The following is a 19,828-nucleotide window of genomic DNA, read 5'->3' as shown; positions in this document are numbered from 1 at the left end:
CACAGGGAGATGTAATTACACTTGTGCATCAGACTTTGTTCTAACAAATTGTGTTTCTAATGATTGTGATAAACAATTACTATGTGACCCTCCCAAATAAGAGGCCTGAGCTAACCACAGCAAAAAAAAAAAAAAAAAAAAAAAAAAAAAAAAAAAAAAAAATCAAGCTGAACTTGTTACCCATGGAAGCTGTTTTAGTACAGTAAAAGTGGCAGGGTGGTTTATAAATGGCGTGTCATTTGCTACTGGAATTTTTTTTTTATCCCAACACTTAACACAGAGCTCTTACAAAATGATTCTCATCCATGATGACCTCACACAAAATTAAAATTGGGTCTTTCTTTAGGAAAATAATTATACATTAGAAAATAGGATAATGAGTTAACTTTCCTCTTACAAATGAGATAATTCAGCTTTCTAATGTATTTATTTATTTCTTTTACTATCATCTTTATGTGAAGTCCTTTGTAATATGGAAAATAACAGAGAAACACAATCTTAATAAAATGCCCCTTCCACATATGTGACGTGTTCTTTAACATTCCAATGATTCTTGAGAAATATATATTTTTGCAGCAGCTAACTCCCTTAGAGTTCTAGTTCTTTTTTTTTTTTTCTTCTTCTTCTTCCTTTGAGGTAGATTTCTCTGTGTAGCCCTGGCTGTCCTGGGCTCTGTAGACCAGGCTGGCATCAAACTCAAGGGGTCCATCTGCCTCTGCCTCCCAGCGCTGGGATTAAAGGCATGTGCTGCCAGACAGGCTTGGGGTTCTAGAAATCCTTTACACCTATAACCAATGTTTTACCATAACCCAAAGCAAACAAACAAAAAGCCTTCCATGAAGCTCCACTGCTTCAGAGTGGCTATCCTACCTGTATAACTGAATTATAGAGTTTGGGACTCCGAAAGTGTGAATGGCTACCTTTCGTTAGCTGTGTGGTGTTTGTATTTGTGAATTAATTACCAGAGTGTTCTGGTTTCTTTTTAGGTTCTTTTTAGTTCAAGGTTTTATGCTCCTTTGTTTGTTGAGATAGGGACATGCTACTTAGCCCAGGCTGACCTAGAATTCACTACAGAGCCCAGGCTAGCTTACAACTCCAGATGATCCTCCTGCCTTAGCTTCACAAGTGCTGGGATTACAGGTATTAGTCAGTAGCTATTTAAATTTTAAAATATACCTGATCCCAAATAAGCTTTGGGATCAAGATGCTCAAGTTCTCTTTCCAGAAGATTAAAACTGAATGTAGAGGCTGGAAACATGGCTCAGCAATTACAAGCCCTTGCGGTTCCTCTGAAGGACATGAGTTCAGTTCTCAGCACTAACATCTACCTCCAACACCAGTAGATCCAATGCCCTCTTCTGGCCTGCAAGGACACCTGTACACATGTGGCCTCCACTCACATAGACACAAATATACACATAAATAAAAATAAATTTTAAAAATCTGAATAGGGGCTGGAGAGATGGTTCAGTGGCTAAGAGCACTAGCTGCTCTTCCAGAGGACCCAGGTTCAATACGTAGCACCCACATGGCAGCTCACAACTGTCCATAAACTCCAGTTCCAGGGGATCCAACACCCTCACACAGACACACATGCAGGCAATACATCACTGTACATTAAAAAAATGAATATAAACCAGGTGGTGGTGGCACACACCTTTAATCCTAGCACTTGGGAAGCAGAGGCAGGTGGATCTCTATGAGTTCAAGGCCAGACTGGTCTACAGAATGAGTTCCAGGACAGCCAGGGCTACAACAGCAAAACATGAATATAAAAAATCCACACATCAGCCAGCCATCCACAATGGTGCACACCTGTATCCCCAACAGCTAGGAGGCAGAGACCACAAAATCTAGGCCTGCCGAGTCTATCCAGTGAGTGCCAGGTCAGGCCAGGGCTATATATTATGACCTTTCTCAAAGGGGGGGAAAAAAACCCTGATCAGCCTGGCCTTTCTTTGAACTCTTTCTTTCTTTCCTTTTATTTATTTATTTTTTTCTGGAGGAAAAGAGTGGGCATCCTTCCCCAGTAGGTACTTTAATCATTTCTGTGCTTTTAAAGCATAAAAATGGAAATTCCCCAACACAGCCTGTTTCTCTGCCCATGAGATGCTTTCAGGGAGCTGGAAAAAGTCTCAACTCAAAGTAGAAGAGTCAGAGAGTTTTTTGTTTTGTTTTGTTAAAAAAAAAAAAAAAAAAAAAAAAAAAGCTATGACTTGTCTTGTAAACTCACCAGCTCTGTTCAAACTCGCCTTCCTTCTCCAGAGGCAGCCTCGGAACACATTCACCACAGAGGCACACCCAGGGGCCTTTTCCTCCTTCCTTCCACTGTCAAATCTTTTTTCGGGCAAAGTTCTGATTTAAGAAACTTTCCTCTAAGCTTGGTGCAGAGACACCTACTATAGACCCAGCTGCTCAGGAGGCTGAGGCAGGAGGATCCCTCTATTGAGCCCAGGACTTGGAAGACAGCCTAAGCAAGTGAACTAAAACTCTGTGTAGAAGACATACGTGTGCTGAAGGCCCTGCAGATGGACTGGCTGACTGGCATATGGAAACTGGTAAAACAGAACTCAGCAAAGTAAGAGCCAGAATTATAACAGACATCTATTCCCACCTCTAGGTCTGACCTATTATCTCTGTAACTGCTACAAGAACTTTTTGGAATGTATTGTTAAACTTAGCAGACCCCCTAGCTTCCATTTGCAGAAACCTACATGAGGTCCCCAACATGTTTGGTAAACACATTGGTTTATGACTTTCTTTTGTTTGGTGACTATAAAATTCTGTGTAAGCGCTCTTACAGTGGAATACATTGCTCAGAATAACCCAAATTTACATTCCCCGGCCTTGGTAGCTCATACCTGCTCCAAATAAACTACCCTTTAGTCTGGAGCAAGAACTGTGATTTTTTATTATTATTATTACAGCAACTCAAAAAAACAAACAAACAAACCTTCCTCAGCCAGGCTTGGTTTATGTTTATAATCCCAACACTCAGTGGCTGAGGCAAGATCCCTGTGAGGTCTAGGTCAACCTGGGCAAAAAGACCCTCTCTAAGAGAGAGGGGATGGGGGAAGAAAAAGAGAAAGAGAGAGAGAGCAGCTGAGAATGTAGCTTCGTTAGTAGAGTACTTACCTAGCATGCACAAAACCCAGGTTCCATTCCCCACGTGGCATAAACTGGTTTTGGACGAACACCTATAATCCCAGCATTTGGGAGGTGGGAACAGAGGGAGAAGTTTCAGGTCATCCCTGGCTATACAGCCTGGATACATGAGGAAATGTCCTCAATTTTCATTTTTCGGGGTCCTCTTGCTTCTCACCCTCACCTGCAGCCACAACTTCCTCTAACACCATGTTAGGGATCCAGAAAGCCCAAGGCAGAGAAGTCTTTGGGTGAAATTCGGGGACATTGAAAACCAGCTTGTCTGGGAATCCTGGGGCTGGCTGATAGCCAAATCGGACAAGGAGAATGTCGTGTGTCCCATCTGAAAGGAGGCCTCTCTTGTGACCATCTCAGATTCCGAACCTTGGTACTAAATATTTTAAATCCAAAATTAAGTCGTGAACCCTCAAGTACTCTCATTTGTAGGAATTAGAAAGCTTCCTACAGCCTGAGGAAGCCACAACAACAGGCAGACAGAATGTGTTTACCCTGTTTCCTCTGTGAAATCTGGAGTTGTGGGGTTCAAGGCCATCTCTTGGGCGACTAGGCCTGAACCCAGAGTCAGAACACCACAGGGACTAGTTTAAAGCAAGAAGTGCTTAGAGTCAGAACACCACAGGGGCTAGTTTAAAGCAAGAAGTGCTTAGCCAATGGGAAAGTGTATTAGAGCCTGTGCTCTCTGAGTTGAAGGACAATGGCAATCAACCCCAAGTCACAGTGGAGAAGGCACCAAAGTGTTGAGACACAGCCACCTGGACCCAGAGCCTAAAGCCTGAGCAAGGGGCTCTTATGCCCTCTCCACCTGACAACCCGGCTTCAACCTCCAGGGCACACACAGAAAAGAGAGACCTGACTCTTAAGTTGTTCTCTGACCACCCTCCACACGAGGGCTGTACTGCGCGCGCGCGCGCACACACACACACACACACACACACACACACACACACACACACACACACACACACACACACAATCAATAGCTGAAGAAAAAAATGATGTTTTATTTTGTTTCCCTGGCAGCCGACAAAGCTTGGTAGGCACAGTGCTTGCCAACCATGCATGAATCAAGCCCCAACTTGGGAGGTAGGTAGGAGCTGTAGGGTCAGAAGGTGAAAGTCATAGTCTGCTACATTACAAGTTCGAGACCAGCCTAGGATATGTGAGACTGGTAGACGTTCTTACAAGTTTGTCTCACCAGCATTTTGAAGTGACCTACCTGTATAGGGGGCATGATACAATATGCATCCTTGAATCTCCAATACCTCTCCTTGCTCAGGAACCAGCATGTGATATGACAGAGACCAGCATTAAAGCTTTCTAATTAAGGCAACAGAGAGAATAAGACCCTGAAATCTAGACGAGATGCCTGGGTTCGAATCCAACTTCCCAAGTAATCAGCCATGGGAACGTTGATGATGTTGGTGCACACCTTTAATCCCAGCACTCAGGAGGCATAGGTAGGTAGATTCTCCTGGAATTCAAGGCCAGCCTGGTCTGTGTAGCAAGTTTCAGGATAGCTAGGACTATATGATGGAAAGACCCTTTCTCAAAATAATAATAATAATAATAATAATAATAATAATAATAATTTTTATAAGTTCTAATTCAGAACACAGATATACTGTGAGGCCATGAAGCCAGGGCTGGGGGTTAGGGGGCAGGTGCCTCCCAACTGGGCTACACAGAGCAAGGGCTCAGCAGATGTCAGCATCTGTGACAAACACAGCTTCCCCTTGGCTAGCTGTCACTAAACCATCATTTAGTGAACATTTCCATTGTGCCAGTCACCAAGATAAATGTTCTAGTTACACTCTCCTGTTTACTTGTCAAAATAGCCTCCAGAAGCGGCTATAAATGTCCCATGTCTTTAAAGGGAGAACAGCACCATGTGAATGAATGACTTCAAAGAGGCCTCACAGGTAATACTGGAGACGTGATTCCTTCCCTGGTTAGTCTGATTAAAGCCTTCCAGTCCTCCTGACAGAAGCCTGGGGACCTTAAAATAGGTCTCTCATGGTGATTTAATTGGCACTGTACTTACTCATTTCCCTCTAGAACATGGGTCTCATGAGGTCAGAGACTGTTGTGTTCACTACATACCCATTACCCAGGCTCTGTGCCTAGCAAGCATATGAGCAGCAATAACGACAATAAGCACATTAAGAATGAATGAATAACGACCGGAGAGATGGCTCAGTGGTTAAGAGCACTGGCTGCTCTTCCAGAGGACCCGAGCTCCATTTCCAGCACTGTCATGGCGGCTAACAACCATGTGTTAATAACTCCAGTTCCAGGAGATCCTGACACATTCTCCTGGACTCCTCAGGCATCAGGCATCAGGCACACAGGGAGTGCACAGGTACACATCCAGGCCAAACAGCCATAAAATGTTTTTTTCTTAATTTAAAGATGATGGCACAGGCCTTTAATCTCAGTACTTATAAGACAGATCTGTGAGTTTGAAGCCAGCCAGAATTACACAGTGAGTGTCTGTCTAGTTTTTGTTGTTGTTGTTGTTGTTTTGTTTTGTTTTTGTTTTTCTGAGACAGGGTTTCTCTGTGGCTTTGGAGGCTGTCCTGGAACTAGCTCTTGTAGACCAGGCTAGTCTCAAACTCACAGAGATCCGCCTACCTCTGCCTCCCAAGTGCTGGGACTAAAGGCGTACACCAAACCACCACCCGGGCTAGTATCTGTCTTAAAAAAAAAAAAAAAAAAAAAAAAAGGCTGGATGGTGGCATGCCTGTAATCCCAGTATTAGGGAGGGAGAGGCAGGTGGATCTCTGAGCTCGAGATCAGCCTGGTCTATAGAGTGAGTTCCAAGACAGCCAAGGCTGCACAGAGAAACTCTTGTCTCAAAAAAACCAAGATAGACAGATGATAGATAGATAGATAGATAGATAGATAGATAGATAGATAGATAGATAGATAGGGAAGGAAGTGAAGGAACGAATGAATTGCTGGGCATGATGGCTCACACAATCTCAGCATGTGTGAAGCTGAAGCAGAACTGCCATGCTGTCAAGGCCAGCTTGGGCTGCAGAATGAGTTACTATTTCAAAACAAAAAAGAATGAATGGGCAGTTCTTTCATCTCCATTCCAGAGAGCATCACCACTGTTAGTCTCTGTAGAGAGCATCCAGGTTACCATAGCTGTCATCATAAAGGTCCAAGGACAAGCCTGTTTCTGTCCTCCACGAAACACAGACCCTGTATAGTTCCCCTTTTCAAGTTCAAGGGCTCCACCAACACCTTCAGTCTCTAGTCTCATTCCTATCTGTACACACAAAAGCCAACATCACAGATCAGCCTGCTGTCCTTTTGACAGTGCCACTTACAAGGTTGGCCCTCAAAAACCTGAGTGCAGTCAAGAACATGGGCGATCTCAACACTCAGGAAGCCTAGCCTGGGAGATCACAAGTGTGAAGTTAGCTTGGCTTACAAAGTAAGTTCTGAGACAGCCTGGGCTACATAGAAAGACCCCATCTCCAAGAAAGAGAGGAGGAGGAAGAACTAGAGTTGCTCTCAGATCTTACTTGACAGTTTGGATGGGTAGGAGGGCTCCCTAAGCCCAGAACTGAACTAATTAGAGTGGCTCACTATCTCTAAATGCTTAAACAAAAATGTGGGTTTTGCTCAATATCTGCCTCCCGTTGAGGAGTTTGAATGTTGAACCTGGCACAGGTAGGCAGAGGACATCAATGTAAAAATTCCCCAACAAAATCCCTGAGTGCTGAGAGCCTCTAAGGGGATTCCCTAGTTGGTAACACGTTCTCCGGATGGTCACAACTGTTTCCCATAGGGTGTGTGGGAATTAAACACTTCCGCCAGGACTTCCCTGGGCACTCCAGTGCATCTGGTTCCTGGTTTCTCTGACCTTTGCTCCATTCACTTTCCCCTTGATGGTTTTGATATGTGTCCTGTAATAAGGTAGTCCCAAGTACAGCCACTTGCTGTGTCCAGTGAATCCCTTGAACCTACCAAACCTGAGTATGGTCTTGGGGACCACTTCTCGGAAGCAGGCTTGTAAAACCCTCCTTGTCCAGTTCTGTTCACTAAGCAGGAGCCTCACACACCCCACAGAGAACATGGGGATATTACAAAGGCCTGAGTAGGAGGGAGACCAAACTGGAATGTCTAAAGCGTGTCGCAACTACTCAGTCCCTGCTCAGCCACAGGCAGAACCAGGCAGCTGTAAAGCACAGATATTAAAACGATTGCTCTCTGCTAGCTCAGACCGAAGAGGGCCTAGGACAGACTAGGGCCTCTTTCCCAAACCCAAGAGACTCTTCAGACATACTAAGCATCCCTTCATATTGGAGTATACAAGTTAACCAGAGGATGTTGGCCTGGACATTGTGAACCTGGAAGGAAGGGTAGGGGCGCACTGTGAGCAATGGGCCACCACCCTGCTGGGAATTCTTTCCTGTAGCAAACCTTGTGACCTTCATGACGAGGTCTGTCACAAACACTCACGGATGTCAGCACCCACTCTCAGAATCGGCTTATATCCAGTTATGCTAAGAACCCTGGGCCCAGGGCTGCACAAATCTTTAAAGCTATTAAGCTGCACAGGCCAGGAGGGGAGTGGGTCTTAGTGATGTAGACACCATGTACACAACGGGATCCAAAAGTTCACCTCGGTTCCAGTCAGCGATGGTAGGCAGGAGTCATCCCTGAGTCCTGGGACTATCGCCTGAAGGACAAGAGGGCCCTCTATATCAGAAAGTAAAGTCCACACTTGACCTGGGACTGTAAGCTGCTCAACTGGACCCTTGGTAATGTGTGCCTTCCAGAAGTAGTGCTGGGAAGACAGGACCTACATACCCCAAACCTGTCACCTGATGGCAGCTCAAACCCTCCCCTGAAACCAGTACCACCCAGGTTTCTCAGTCTCCTGAATTTAGAGGACCTAGCAGATGCTGGCTGCTTTGGTCATGTCACACCCTCTGTCTGTCAGTTACCTCTACTGCCTTGGAAACCCCTGTTCTCCCTTCCAGGCCCCCTCCCTGCACCCAGTTGTTGGGACCTTTTTGTGCCCTACCTCCATAATGCTCATGATGCTACCAAACACCTGAATGCCAGGAGCCCAACCATCCCCTAGCTTTACCATCTCACGCACTCCGATCCTACTGCCAAATGCCCACAAACCATTGGCTCTCGGCCTAGAAGCTCCCCTGTTTTGTCAACCACACCATCTGTCCTGGGCACGGGCTTGCTAGAGACATCAATTCTCAGACTCCCTTAGTCAAAGGCCTGTGTTTTACCCCAACTCTCCCGTGCTACAGACACACATTAATGTTTGAGAACACCCTGCACTGTTGTCCACAAGTCAGTCCACCACCACTGTCCCAGGCAGTTCTCAATAGGAAATAACTCTCTCCCACCAAATCCAGCTAATTTCTCTATTCTTCTAGTAGGAAATCAAAACCTGAATTCAATAAACGAAGCCCCCATAAAACACAACAGACAACCAGGAAACTCAATACTGATTTTTGATTATACAACTTGAAGATAATTCATGTTCCACACAGCAGAGGAAAGAACCCCCGCCAGGAAGCTTGGGAAATAACAAATATGCTAACTTCTCTCCTGGGGGCACTCGATTCTAGATACCCTTCAATAAATTGTATTAACAGGATTCTAAAGTATAACAGTGTAAGGGTTGTTTATTTTATTTTATTATTATTTTTTTTGGTGTTGGGTTTTTGTTTTGTTTTGTGTGAGATAGGATCTCACCCTGAAGTCCAGGCTGGCCCTTGAACTCTCCATTTTCCAGCCTCCAACCTCCCATGTGCTGGGATGGAGCTGTGTACCACCAAGACTCATCAAGCAAGGCCTTGAGCACACACCCTACCACTGAGCTACAGCCCCAGCCTCACTGTAAGTTTTAATAAGTAGAATTTAAAAAGTACTTTTATTAAACTTTTACATTTTTAAAAATTTCAAGTTCCCATCCCCATTAAAATGTTTTAAATGGTCACCACCTATAATGTTAACATTTGAATGGGTGTCATGCTGGATAGTTTTACCTCAACTTTACACAAACTAAAGTCATTTGAGAAGAAAGAACCTCAATAGAGAAAATGCCTCCATAAGACTGGGCTATAGGCAGTCTTAATTGGTGATTGGTGGGGGAGGACCCAGCCCATTGTGGGTAGTTCCATCCCTCCGCTGGTGGTCTTGAGTGCTATAAAAAGTAGTCTGAGCAAGCCATGGGGAGCAAGTCAGTAGACAGCACTCCTCCATGACCTTTGCTGTCCCCAGACTCCTGCCCTGCTTGGGTTCCTATCCTGACTTCCATTGATGGTGAACTATGAAGTGTAAGCTGAATAAACCCTTTCCTCCCCAGCTTACTTTTGTCATTATCTTTTATCACAGCAATAGTGACCCTAAGACAGGTGCACAATATTTTTATAGACACTGAGTCAGCCCATAGAATATGTCCTTGCTTACCCATGCAAATACACACTGCAAAGATGCTCTGTGTGTTCATTAACCTTTTGGTCAAATCTTTGGGAAGATCAGGTACTACATCAGGTCTTGAAGTAAATGAAATGTTAAACAAAATAAAATAATTACTTACACTTCAACAAAGAATCTATTCAAAATGGGTTTTCTTCTTTATCTAATTTTCAAGGGGGAAAAAATGCCAAGAAAAAACAATCTAAGAAACACTTGAGTAGCTAGTGATATTATTTACTGGAAAGATCACACACAAAGCCTGGGGTTCAGTCTCCAGCACATGAACCAGGCATGCATTCCGTAGAACATGCCTGTAAACCCAGCACTTGGGGAGGTAGATGCAGAAGACCCAGAAGATCAAAGTCATTCTCATCTATATATGAATTGGAGGCCAATCTTAGCACTTGAGGGGGAGAGAGGACAGATCTCTGTGAGTTCAAGGCTAGACTGGTCTGCACAGAAATGTTCCAGGAATCCAGGGCTACATAATAGAGTTACCCTACCCTACCATCCTCTCCAAAAACAAGTAAATATTAAAAAAAGATAATAAGCATCATTAGCTATCAGAGAAATATAAATCAAAACCATTCCATGCCAAGTTAAGAGAGCTCAAATTAAAACCACAGAAAATGGAAAACACACACACATAACACACACACACACACACACACACACACGGGGGGGGGGGGGTTGGGGGGGGAGGGGGAGAGAAATGAGGACCTGAGTTTGGATCTCCAGCACCCATATACAACGCAGGCAGTGAAGTATCTGGCAGTGAAGTATCTGTCTGTAACCTCAGGGCTGGGTGATGCAGAGACAGGCAGATCCTTAGAGCTCATTGGCCAGCGAGTTTAACTGAATCTATGAGTTCCAGGTCCAGAGAAAGACTCTGTCTCAAAAACAAATAAAGAAATATAGTGGGGGAAAAAAATACAAAATAAGATGGAGAGGCTGGAGAGATGGCTGAGGTTAAGAGCCTCTGTTCTTTCAGAGGACCCAAGTACCGTTTCCAGCACCCACACAGTAGCTCACAACAACATATAACTCCAGTTCCAAGGGATCCAATGCACTTTTCCAGTCTCCAATGGCATTGTATGCAGTGATGTACTTACATCCAGGCAAAACACCCATACACATAAAATAATAATAAATTAATCATTTTAAAAAAAAATAAGGTGGAAAGTAATAGAAGAAGACACCTGAAACCAACCTCTGGCTCTACATGCTACGCACCCACAGGAACACATACATACTTACAACACACACACACACACACACACACACACACACACACACACACACACCCTACAGAAAATTATAGCAGTTCAAGTGTATAAAGATGCAAAGAACAGAGTCAGCTTACATGGCTGGTACTGATAGAATGATGCAGCTGCTACGGAAACCAGCTTAACAGATCCTAATATTCAATAGACTTGCCACAGATTTTCCACTTCTAGTAGACCCAAGAATAAATACAAATGTATGTTTATATGAAAACTTCTACATGAATGTTCACAGTACCATTATTCATTCTAGCCAAAATGTAGATGAATGGATGTCAAAATGTGTATCTACATAATTATCATCATTAATCATCAATAAAAAGAAATCAAGTGGGGCCAGGTATATAACTCAGTGGTAGAACACTGACTAGCATGGGTGAAGCCCAGAGCTCAATCTCCAGCTCTACCAAAAGGTAGGAACAGGATAAACCTTGAAAATTCAGGCTAAATAAAAGAAGCCAACATGAAGGACTATATGTTGTATAATCTCATTTATAAAAACTGTCTGGTAGCCAAGTGCAGTGGCTCCTGAATGTAATCCCAGCACTTTGGAGGCAGAGGCAGGAGAATTGCTAAGAGTTCAAGGCCAGACTGGTCAACATAGTGAGACCCTATCTCAAACAACAAACAAACAGGTCCTGGCAGTGGTAGTGCTTGCCTTCAATACCAACACTGAAGGAGGCAGAGGCAGGCTGATCTCTGCCTCTGCAGTTTGAGGCCAGCCTGGTCTACAAAGTGAGTTCCAAGACAGCCAGGGCTGTTACAAAGAGAAACCCTGTTTTTGAAAAACCATAAAACAAAACAAAAACAAATTTAAAATTAAAAATGCCTGAGATAGGTGAATCTATGAACAGAAAGACTGTCCTGGCTAGTTTTATGTCAACTTGACACAAGATAAAGAGTCACTGGAGAGGAGGGAGCCTCAATTGAGAAAATGCCTCAATAAGATCAGGCTATAGGCAAGCCTATAGGGTATTAATTAATGATTCATGGGGGAGGGCCCAGTCCATTGTGGGTGGTGTCATCCCAGGGCTGGTGGTCCTGGGTTCTATAAGAAAGCAGGCTGAGCAAGTCATGAGGAGCAAGCCAGGAAACAACACACCTCCATGGCCTCTGCCTCCTGCCTCCAGTTTCCTGCACTGCTTGAGTTCCCTCACTCACTGCTTTTGGTGAACAGTGATAGAAAAGTGTAAGCCAAATAAATCCTCCCCAGCTTGCTTTTGGTAATGGTATTTCATCTCAGCAATAGAAACCCTAACTAAGACAAAGACCAATGGCTACCTTGGGACATTTGGGGAAGGACACTGACTCATGCCAGCCAACAAATAGAAGGTGTTCTTTTTAGGCAGACAAATGTTCTAAAATTGAACATCACAATAATTATACAATGAATATACACTGAATTATGCATTGCAATAGGTGAATTGGATGGTACATCATCTCCATAAAATTGCACTCTCTCTCTCTCTCTCTCTCTCTCTCTTTGCAGTGTCTCATTATGTAAGCCTGGCAGTCCTATGTAGACCAGGTTAGACTCAAACTCGGAAATCTGCCAGCCTTTGCTGGGATTAAAGACATGTGCCACCATGCCCAGCTCTTAAAAAAAAAAAAAAAAAAAAAAAAAAAAAGCTTTTTAATTGGCGTAAATCTACCGAGAGAATTACAAACAGACTTGTTAACTGAAAAAGTGCTAGATAAATTAAAGAGTGTGAGGCAGCTGTGTGGCTTTTTCTATCTCCTTTTCATTATAAATCCCTCCCAAATGGAGCTAATAGGCAGCTTTTGTTACCACTTTACAGTTTACAAGCACTTTTACACGTAAGAGTTTTTTGAGGCCTCACTACAATCCTGGAAGGGGATAATTATTCCTCTAATTTTACACACAGGCATGCAGCAGCCCTGAGTCTGTGATATATGCTCCTGTTGGCTCATCTAGGAAGTAGAGGTCAGCTCTGCTACGTACTCCAGACCAGTAAAGAAATCCACATCCTCCAGCCTAGCTCAGGTGTGATGGGATTACAGGTGAACCACCACATCCAGCTATGTGTAGGTAGGCTACATTTTTGGAGTACCAGATAGTACCTTCAGGCTGGCATGCAAGAATAACATTATTGACCCATGTCAGTAATAAAAGTGCCCCAGAGCCGGTTTGCCAAGCACTAGCCTGGATATATTAATGACACTGTTGAGTGAAAGCGTAATCTAAGCCATCAGAGGTATTGGGTGCCAGCAAAAAAACGCTTTGCTCCTTTGGAATTTACTTCTGCTTTTTTTTAATTGACTTCAATGCCTGATACAGAATCTGTTATTCCAGAAGATTCAGATGAAGAATGAATGGATGTCTAGCTTCCTGGCAGTAAGTGGGAACAGCAACCAAACACTTCTAATTTTACATGTATGGAGGATGAAAAGAACCATGGTTTCAAGTGAGAAGATCAGGGTGACCTCAATTTCTGTTGGGGAGGAAGGGAAGGAGGGAGGAAGGGAAGGAGGAAGGAGGGCACGTGGGAGGGAGGACCCTCTGGGGCGGTTGTCAAGATTGGATCACAATATATTCAGAAATCTCTAGCTTACAATGGGTCATCACCAAATGTTTACTGACACTAAATCAAAGCACTTTATTCTTTCCAATGGAGAAACCAGTCTTCCAAATCTCCATGAAGACCAGTATAAAGAAAGAGGCATTCATTTAGAAAAAAGAAAGGGGCCTGGCGTGGTGGCAGATGCCTTTAATCCCAGCACTGGGGAGGCAGAAGCAGGGAAATGTGAGTTTGATACCAACCTGTTCTATAAAGTGAGTTCTAGGACAGCTGTGTCTATAAAGAGTGAGCTTGTTGCAGAAAAAGAAGAAAAAAGAAAGGAATAGCAGAACAGGAAGAGGAAGAGAAAAAAAGTGCTGAGTACAAGTGGCAAGCTCTGATTTTTTTTTAATCTTTGTTATTATTATTGATGTTGTTTTGTGTGCTTTTGGTATGGGTGTTTTGTCCGAATGTATGTCTGTGCACCATCTGCCCTCTTCTGACCTCTGAGGGCACTAAACTCATGTGGTGCACAGATATGTATGTGGGCAAAAGGCCCACACATAAAAATAAATAATACAAATGTTTTCAGCTTTTGGGGGGGCGGGGTTCAAGACAGGGTTTCTCTGTGGCTTTGGAGGCTGTCCTGGAACTAGCTCTTACAGACCAGGCTGGTCTGGAACTCACAGAGATCTGCCTGCCTCTGCCTCCCGAGTGCTGGGATTAAAGGTGTGCACCACCACTGCCCGACAAATGTTTTAACTTAAAAAACAAACAAGCAATATTTTATTTTGCATGTCTGTTTGAGGTGTGTTTACGTGTGCAATTATCCAAATGACTCCCAAGCCTGTTTATATAATAGAACCACTACAGGTGTCTAAACCTACATATTCCAATACTTAAAACTGATTTAGTGAGTCAAATAGTTGGCAAGTTTTCATTCTTAATAAAAATTATTCCTTGGGTGTTTTTTCCTAAGGATTTTTCCCCCTCTCTGTGGACTGCAAAAGAGTGTTTGATACTAGATAAAACAAAACTACAGTGTATCTCAAAAGACACTCTAGGAAAAAAGGGAAAATCCGTTCCATTTTGCCTTGCTGGAAGTTAAAAAAAAAATTAGAGGTTTGGAACTCTGTGAATTCAGGAATCCTCTTCAGAGGGAACTTTCTGGCTAGATCTTGGCTGAGTTATCGTCAACAATTTCAAAGGGGCTTTTCAATCAAAGGAAGCTGTAAATTCCTTCCTCTGTGTGATCACCTCCTTCAGATGACAGTCTCAACACACTCAGTCATGAGGCTTCAGAAAGAAGAAAGAGCCTGTATGGAGGACCTGGCACTGTGCAGTTATTTATTAAACTGCCCAATACCCAGTCCCAGGCCGGCTGTGTTCTGAGTCATGCTCTTGATCTATCACAATGACTTCTGAACCCTGTTCCTCAAACCACCAACCGGACATTTTAACAACTGGAAACAAATAACACATCACTGCAAAGTTTTTCTCAGCTATAGAAACATTCTTACAACTATGGATGGTGCTATTGGAACATCACACTGAACATTAAAACTAAGGGACTGGAGCTCAGAGTTGGAAGTGCTTGCTTGCTCCTGCTCCTGGAAGTTGATTTCCAGCACCCAGCCAATCAGCTCACAAACACCTGAAACTCCAGTTCCAGGGGATCCGATGCCCTCTTCTGGTCTAGTCGGGTACATACCCACAAAAAGACACATACTCAAACATAAAATAAATCTTTTAAAAATATATTTTAGGCCGGGCGGTGGTGGCTCACATCTTTAGTCCCAACACTCGGAGGCAGGTGGATCTCTGAGTTTGAGGCCAGCCTGATCTACAGAGTAAGTTCCAGGACAGCCTCCAAAGCCACAGAGAAACCCTGTCTGGAATAAACAAAACAACAACACAACATATATGTAATATATATATAGGCCAGGTGGTGGTGGATGCCTTTAATACCAGCACTTGGGAGACAGCGCTTGGGAGACAAAGGTAGGTGGACCTCTGAGTTTGAGGCAAACCTGGTCTACAGAGAGTGTTCCAGGACAGCCAAGGCTACACAGAGAAATCCTGTCTCAAAAAAAATATATATGCATGTATTATGTATGCATGTATGTACGTGTGTATATAATTTTTAAAAATAAAACAGGTTGAAGCATTTTGAAAATTTATATCAAACCTTTTTTATCCCCCTCAAGTCTTGTTGTGGCTCCAATATTTGTAGAGACCTTTTTCTCAAAGTTCATTTGAACTATAACTTTCAAAACTTAGCTGGAGTCAGTGATGAAAGACTGAAGGAGGGAGTGTTGAAGCCATGTCCCAGTGCTCCCACGGGCGCTGTTCTTCCAGAAGACCCAGGTTTGAGTCCCCAAACCTAATTCCAATGGATACAATGCCCCCTTGCGCTACACAGATCATGGTGCACAGACGGAATACAGGCAAAACACCAATTCACATAAAAGAGGAAAAGAAAGGAAGGAAGGAAGGAGGGAAGGAAGGAAGAGAAGGAACTGGGGAGATGACAGCTCAGTGGATACAGCACTTTCCATTCAAACTTCACTTGTGACAGTAAATGTCGGGCTGGTGTGGGGGCTAACCTGTGATCTCAGCTGGGAAGCTAAGACAGGGATCCTCTGAGCAAGCCAGCTAGCCAGACTACCAAATCATCAGACTCTGGGTTCAAGTGAGAGACACTGTCTCAATACATAAGGTGGGGGGCAACTGAGGAAGCCACCAGATGTCAACCTCCAGCTTCCACAGGTACATACAGCATGCACATCACACACACACACACACACACACACACACACACACACACACACGGTGTCAGGACATGGACAAAGGTACTTGCAGCCAAGTATGAGGCGGTAGTTCCACCCCCAAGACCCACAAGGTAGAAGGAGAAAACAGACTCCACAGAGCTGACCCCTAACTTCCACAGGAGCACCCTGGCATGTAAGCCCACACATATACCCTCACACTCTCACACACCCAATAAATAAACAAAAAGGATTTGTTTTTGTTTTTGTTTTGAGACAGGGTCTCACTGTGCAGCCTTGGCTGGCCTGGAGTTTGCTACATAGACCAGGCTGCCCTTGCCCTCACAGGGATCATCCTGCCTTTGTCTTCTAAGTGCTGGGATTAAAGGCGAGCACCACCAAACTCTAAGTATTTTTCTTCTAAGTGCAAATTCATTTCTCAGTATCTAGGGGATGAGGAATTAGAGATCACCTGTATTAATAATTGGTTAACTGGTGCAGGTTGAAAGCCCAGGGTGACTCCATTCTATGGCAGCCTAAACCAAAGAAACCTCCTGGCTCTTTGTCTTCATTAATAGAAAGCACACCTCAGAATCCTGCTACTATCCTGCCTTGTCCACTCAGAGACACTGGGACACTTGTTTCTATTATGCCTACCTACTCTAGTTTTGCCTTACATTTCTAGTCAGCATTCTCAGTACCCTGAATAAATCTAAGTGTATTTGATGACACCTAATTGTGTATTTAACATTAAAATGCTCAATTTCACGTTCTGTATATTTGCTGGAAAAAATTTAAATCCACAAACAACCTGCAAGATTATATGCTAGCCAAATATTTTCCAATCTGAACAAAGCACCAATCACTCTGGGGTGGAGTGGGCAGGTCCAATGAAGCTGTACTGTCTGTCCCCACTTTTAAAATAGCATTCAAATCTAAGACTGGGTGGGAATGTGGTGTGAATCATTCCTTTGCTTGGCACCGGCAACTTTTCTTGGAGACACGGGGAGCCAAAGGTTCCCAAAGGTCAAAGTGCAAATAGATCCCGGGGTAACAGGACTAGGGTGCGGCCTCAGACCTGGGTTTTCAAGAGGCCCCCAAGCAATGTCCCAGGATCCTTACCAGGGAACGGTTCTTTCAAATGAATTAGACAAGTAGGAAAACTTTGAAAGGCCTGGGTAGCCTCTCAGCAGAACGCGCACACCTGTGGTCTGGGAAGGCGCCACGGGCAACCAAGAGACAGTAGCTCAGAAACCTTCTTGCTAACTGCAGCACTCTGGAAAACACCCTTCTCAAGCTCGGGGAATGCTTGGCATTCAGTGGCCTTTTTCCAACATAAAGATCTCCAACTCGGCTTTGACTGAGAGTCCCAAAGAAGAGCCGTGGAAAGCAGCCCTGGAGAGCTTGACAACGCCCTGCGTGTTGACAACCCTGCTCCTCCCTTACAAGTGGGTCGGACGACCCCAAGTATACACACACTTATTAAATGTTTCACAAGTTTTCCAGTACGCGGCGTGGGGAGACACATGGCCGCCTGGATCGCCCCCACATGCACCCAGTCACCAGCCTTCTCCTGCCGCGTCCATCCAGGCCACCCACCCCTTAGATACCATCACTGCCAACAGAAACCCAAAGGCCTTCTGCAGGAGTGAAACAATGCTCCGGCATGGAAGGACAAGGAAGAGCCAGGCACCTGTAGCAGTGGCGTACACTCAGGTCCCGGGTGTCCCTAAATCAACCCCTATGATGCCAGTCTGCCCAGGGGTGGGAGATGGAAGCAGGCAGAAAGCAACGCTCAATAAATCACATTCCAAGCCCCACAGGAAGAGCCCGCGTCCACGCACACTGCCCCGCGGCGGATCCCGGCTCCAGCGCAATCTTGCACCCCGAGAGGGCCAGGGAGGCAGGTACTCGCCTGGAGAAGGCGGGCGGCGGCAGCCAGCAGAGTCAGCGTACAGCGAGGCGACGGTCCCCGGCGTTGGGTGGCGCGGCGCGGGCAGCGCCTGGTCCGGAGGCGGGGTGCCACGGGCTGCCCCAGCAGGCGGGAGCCAGTGACCTCGGCCACCGGCTGCTCCTGTGACTCAACCTATTTCCTGTTTGGAGGTTTAGGAGAAAGAAAAAAGTGCCTATCGAAAGTATGTGTTGTTAGGGGGAGGGTAGGTGGGCGGCGGCCGTCACCTGCTTCCTCCGGACCCGGAAAAAAAAAGAGGCTACTTCGGCTCGCGCCACTTCGGGACGTCGGGATGGGAGGGGGCGAAGGTCTCACCGGCGCCACCCAGCGGTGGGGCAGGGACTGAGTGACGCTTGGGCCTCTTCCCTTCTCAGCAAAACCCCCTGAGCTTCCGGCTCGAAAACCATTCTCGGGGTCTATTGATTCATGTCCAGATCTGACTTCAGTTCTCTCTCGGGTATGGGCAAGGAAAACTCGGCCAACCTTTTAAAACCACTGGGTGGATGTTTGTGGGCCATTGTGTGTATTTGGTAGGGGAGGGGAGAGGGTTGATTTTTTTGTTTGGGGAAGAAGAGAAACAGATGAAAGATAAGTTTTAAGATCAATTTCCACTCCCCTCCCCCTTCAACCTCGCCCTCACCCTGGATCACTGGGTCTGAGGCTCTAATCCGGAAATACCGGTTCCTCTCCTGGGACAATAGGTGAGGGCGGAGCGCTAAACCCGGAGCCTGCTTAGTCACGTGGAGAATCCGCTGGGAAGGAGGAATGCTCCCGGTGCCCACGGCTGCACCTGGGGCGCAAGTGCGCCTTCCAGTTAAGCTAGCCCTGCTAAAAATCTTTGGAAGATTACGAGATACAGAGCTTCGGTTTGGAACTGTAAAATCTGAAGATGGTGACGGTTACCGATGTGAAAGCACGCTATGATACCGATCTGTCCACTGGGTTGCGACTTTAAGTACTTTAGTATGCTTTTTCAAAAACCTGTGCAGGATGCAGTTCCCCCACCCCCCGCAAAAAAAAAAAAAAACAAAAAACCTTTACTAGAAGTAATGGAATCAATTAACTGTACTTTTCCTAAAACTCAAGTTTATTTAGGTTAGATTTCCAGGGATACCTAACAAATGATGGCGAAGAGGAAGATTGAGACTGGGGTTCAATCCCCAAAACCCACAAAAAAAGTCAGGAGTCCAGGGCAAGGTGGTGAACGCCTTTAATTCCAGCACGCGGCAGAGGTAAAATCTGTAAATTTGAATCCAGCCTGGTACATATCGGAAGGTCCAGGGCAGGCAGGGCTACATCTGCTTTTTAATAACCCTGCTAAGGATGCTGCGATTCACTTAGGGCAACTTCGCATGAGAATGCATTCTCTCCCCAAAAACCCTTCTCTAGAAGTAATGGAATCAATTGAGACTCTCTATAGGAAGGGAGGGACGGAGAGAGAAAAGTTGGAAGTAGTAGCACAGGTTTGTGATCCCAGAGCTGGGGAGACAGATCTCCCAGATTTACTAACCACTGGAAGATGAGAGACCCTGTCTCAGAAACCAATATGGCAGCAACTGAGGAACAGGACAGTCCTGTAGGTTGGTATCTGACCTGTACAAACACATCCGCCCAGAGGCATAGGAAAATCGAGCCTGAAGCATAGTATCATTGTAAGAAAAAAATGAACACGAGCCAACT

The 19,828-nt window shown here is 45.0% G+C and overlaps 1 protein-coding gene across 1 annotated transcript in view; it reads right to left on the bottom strand.

Annotated features, from left to right (window-relative positions):
- LOC107976993 (tight junction protein ZO-2) overlaps nt 1–18,426 on the bottom strand; it is a 121,658-nt gene extending 103,232 nt beyond the window's left edge. The window contains exon 1 of the mRNA XM_027406505.1: nt 18,113–18,426. The gene's annotated coding sequence lies outside the window, so the exon portion shown is untranslated. The remainder of the gene's footprint in view (nt 1–18,112) is intronic.
- Nucleotides 18,427–19,828: the final 1,402 nt, after the last annotated feature.

The sequence above is a fragment of the Cricetulus griseus genome, chromosome 3 (genome assembly GCF_003668045.3).
Source record: "Cricetulus griseus strain 17A/GY chromosome 3, alternate assembly CriGri-PICRH-1.0, whole genome shotgun sequence".
In the NCBI taxonomy this organism is placed as follows: Eukaryota; Metazoa; Chordata; class Mammalia; order Rodentia; family Cricetidae; genus Cricetulus; species Cricetulus griseus.
Note: the sequence above shows the minus strand (reverse complement) of the source record. Positions and strands in the feature narration are given on the sequence as shown.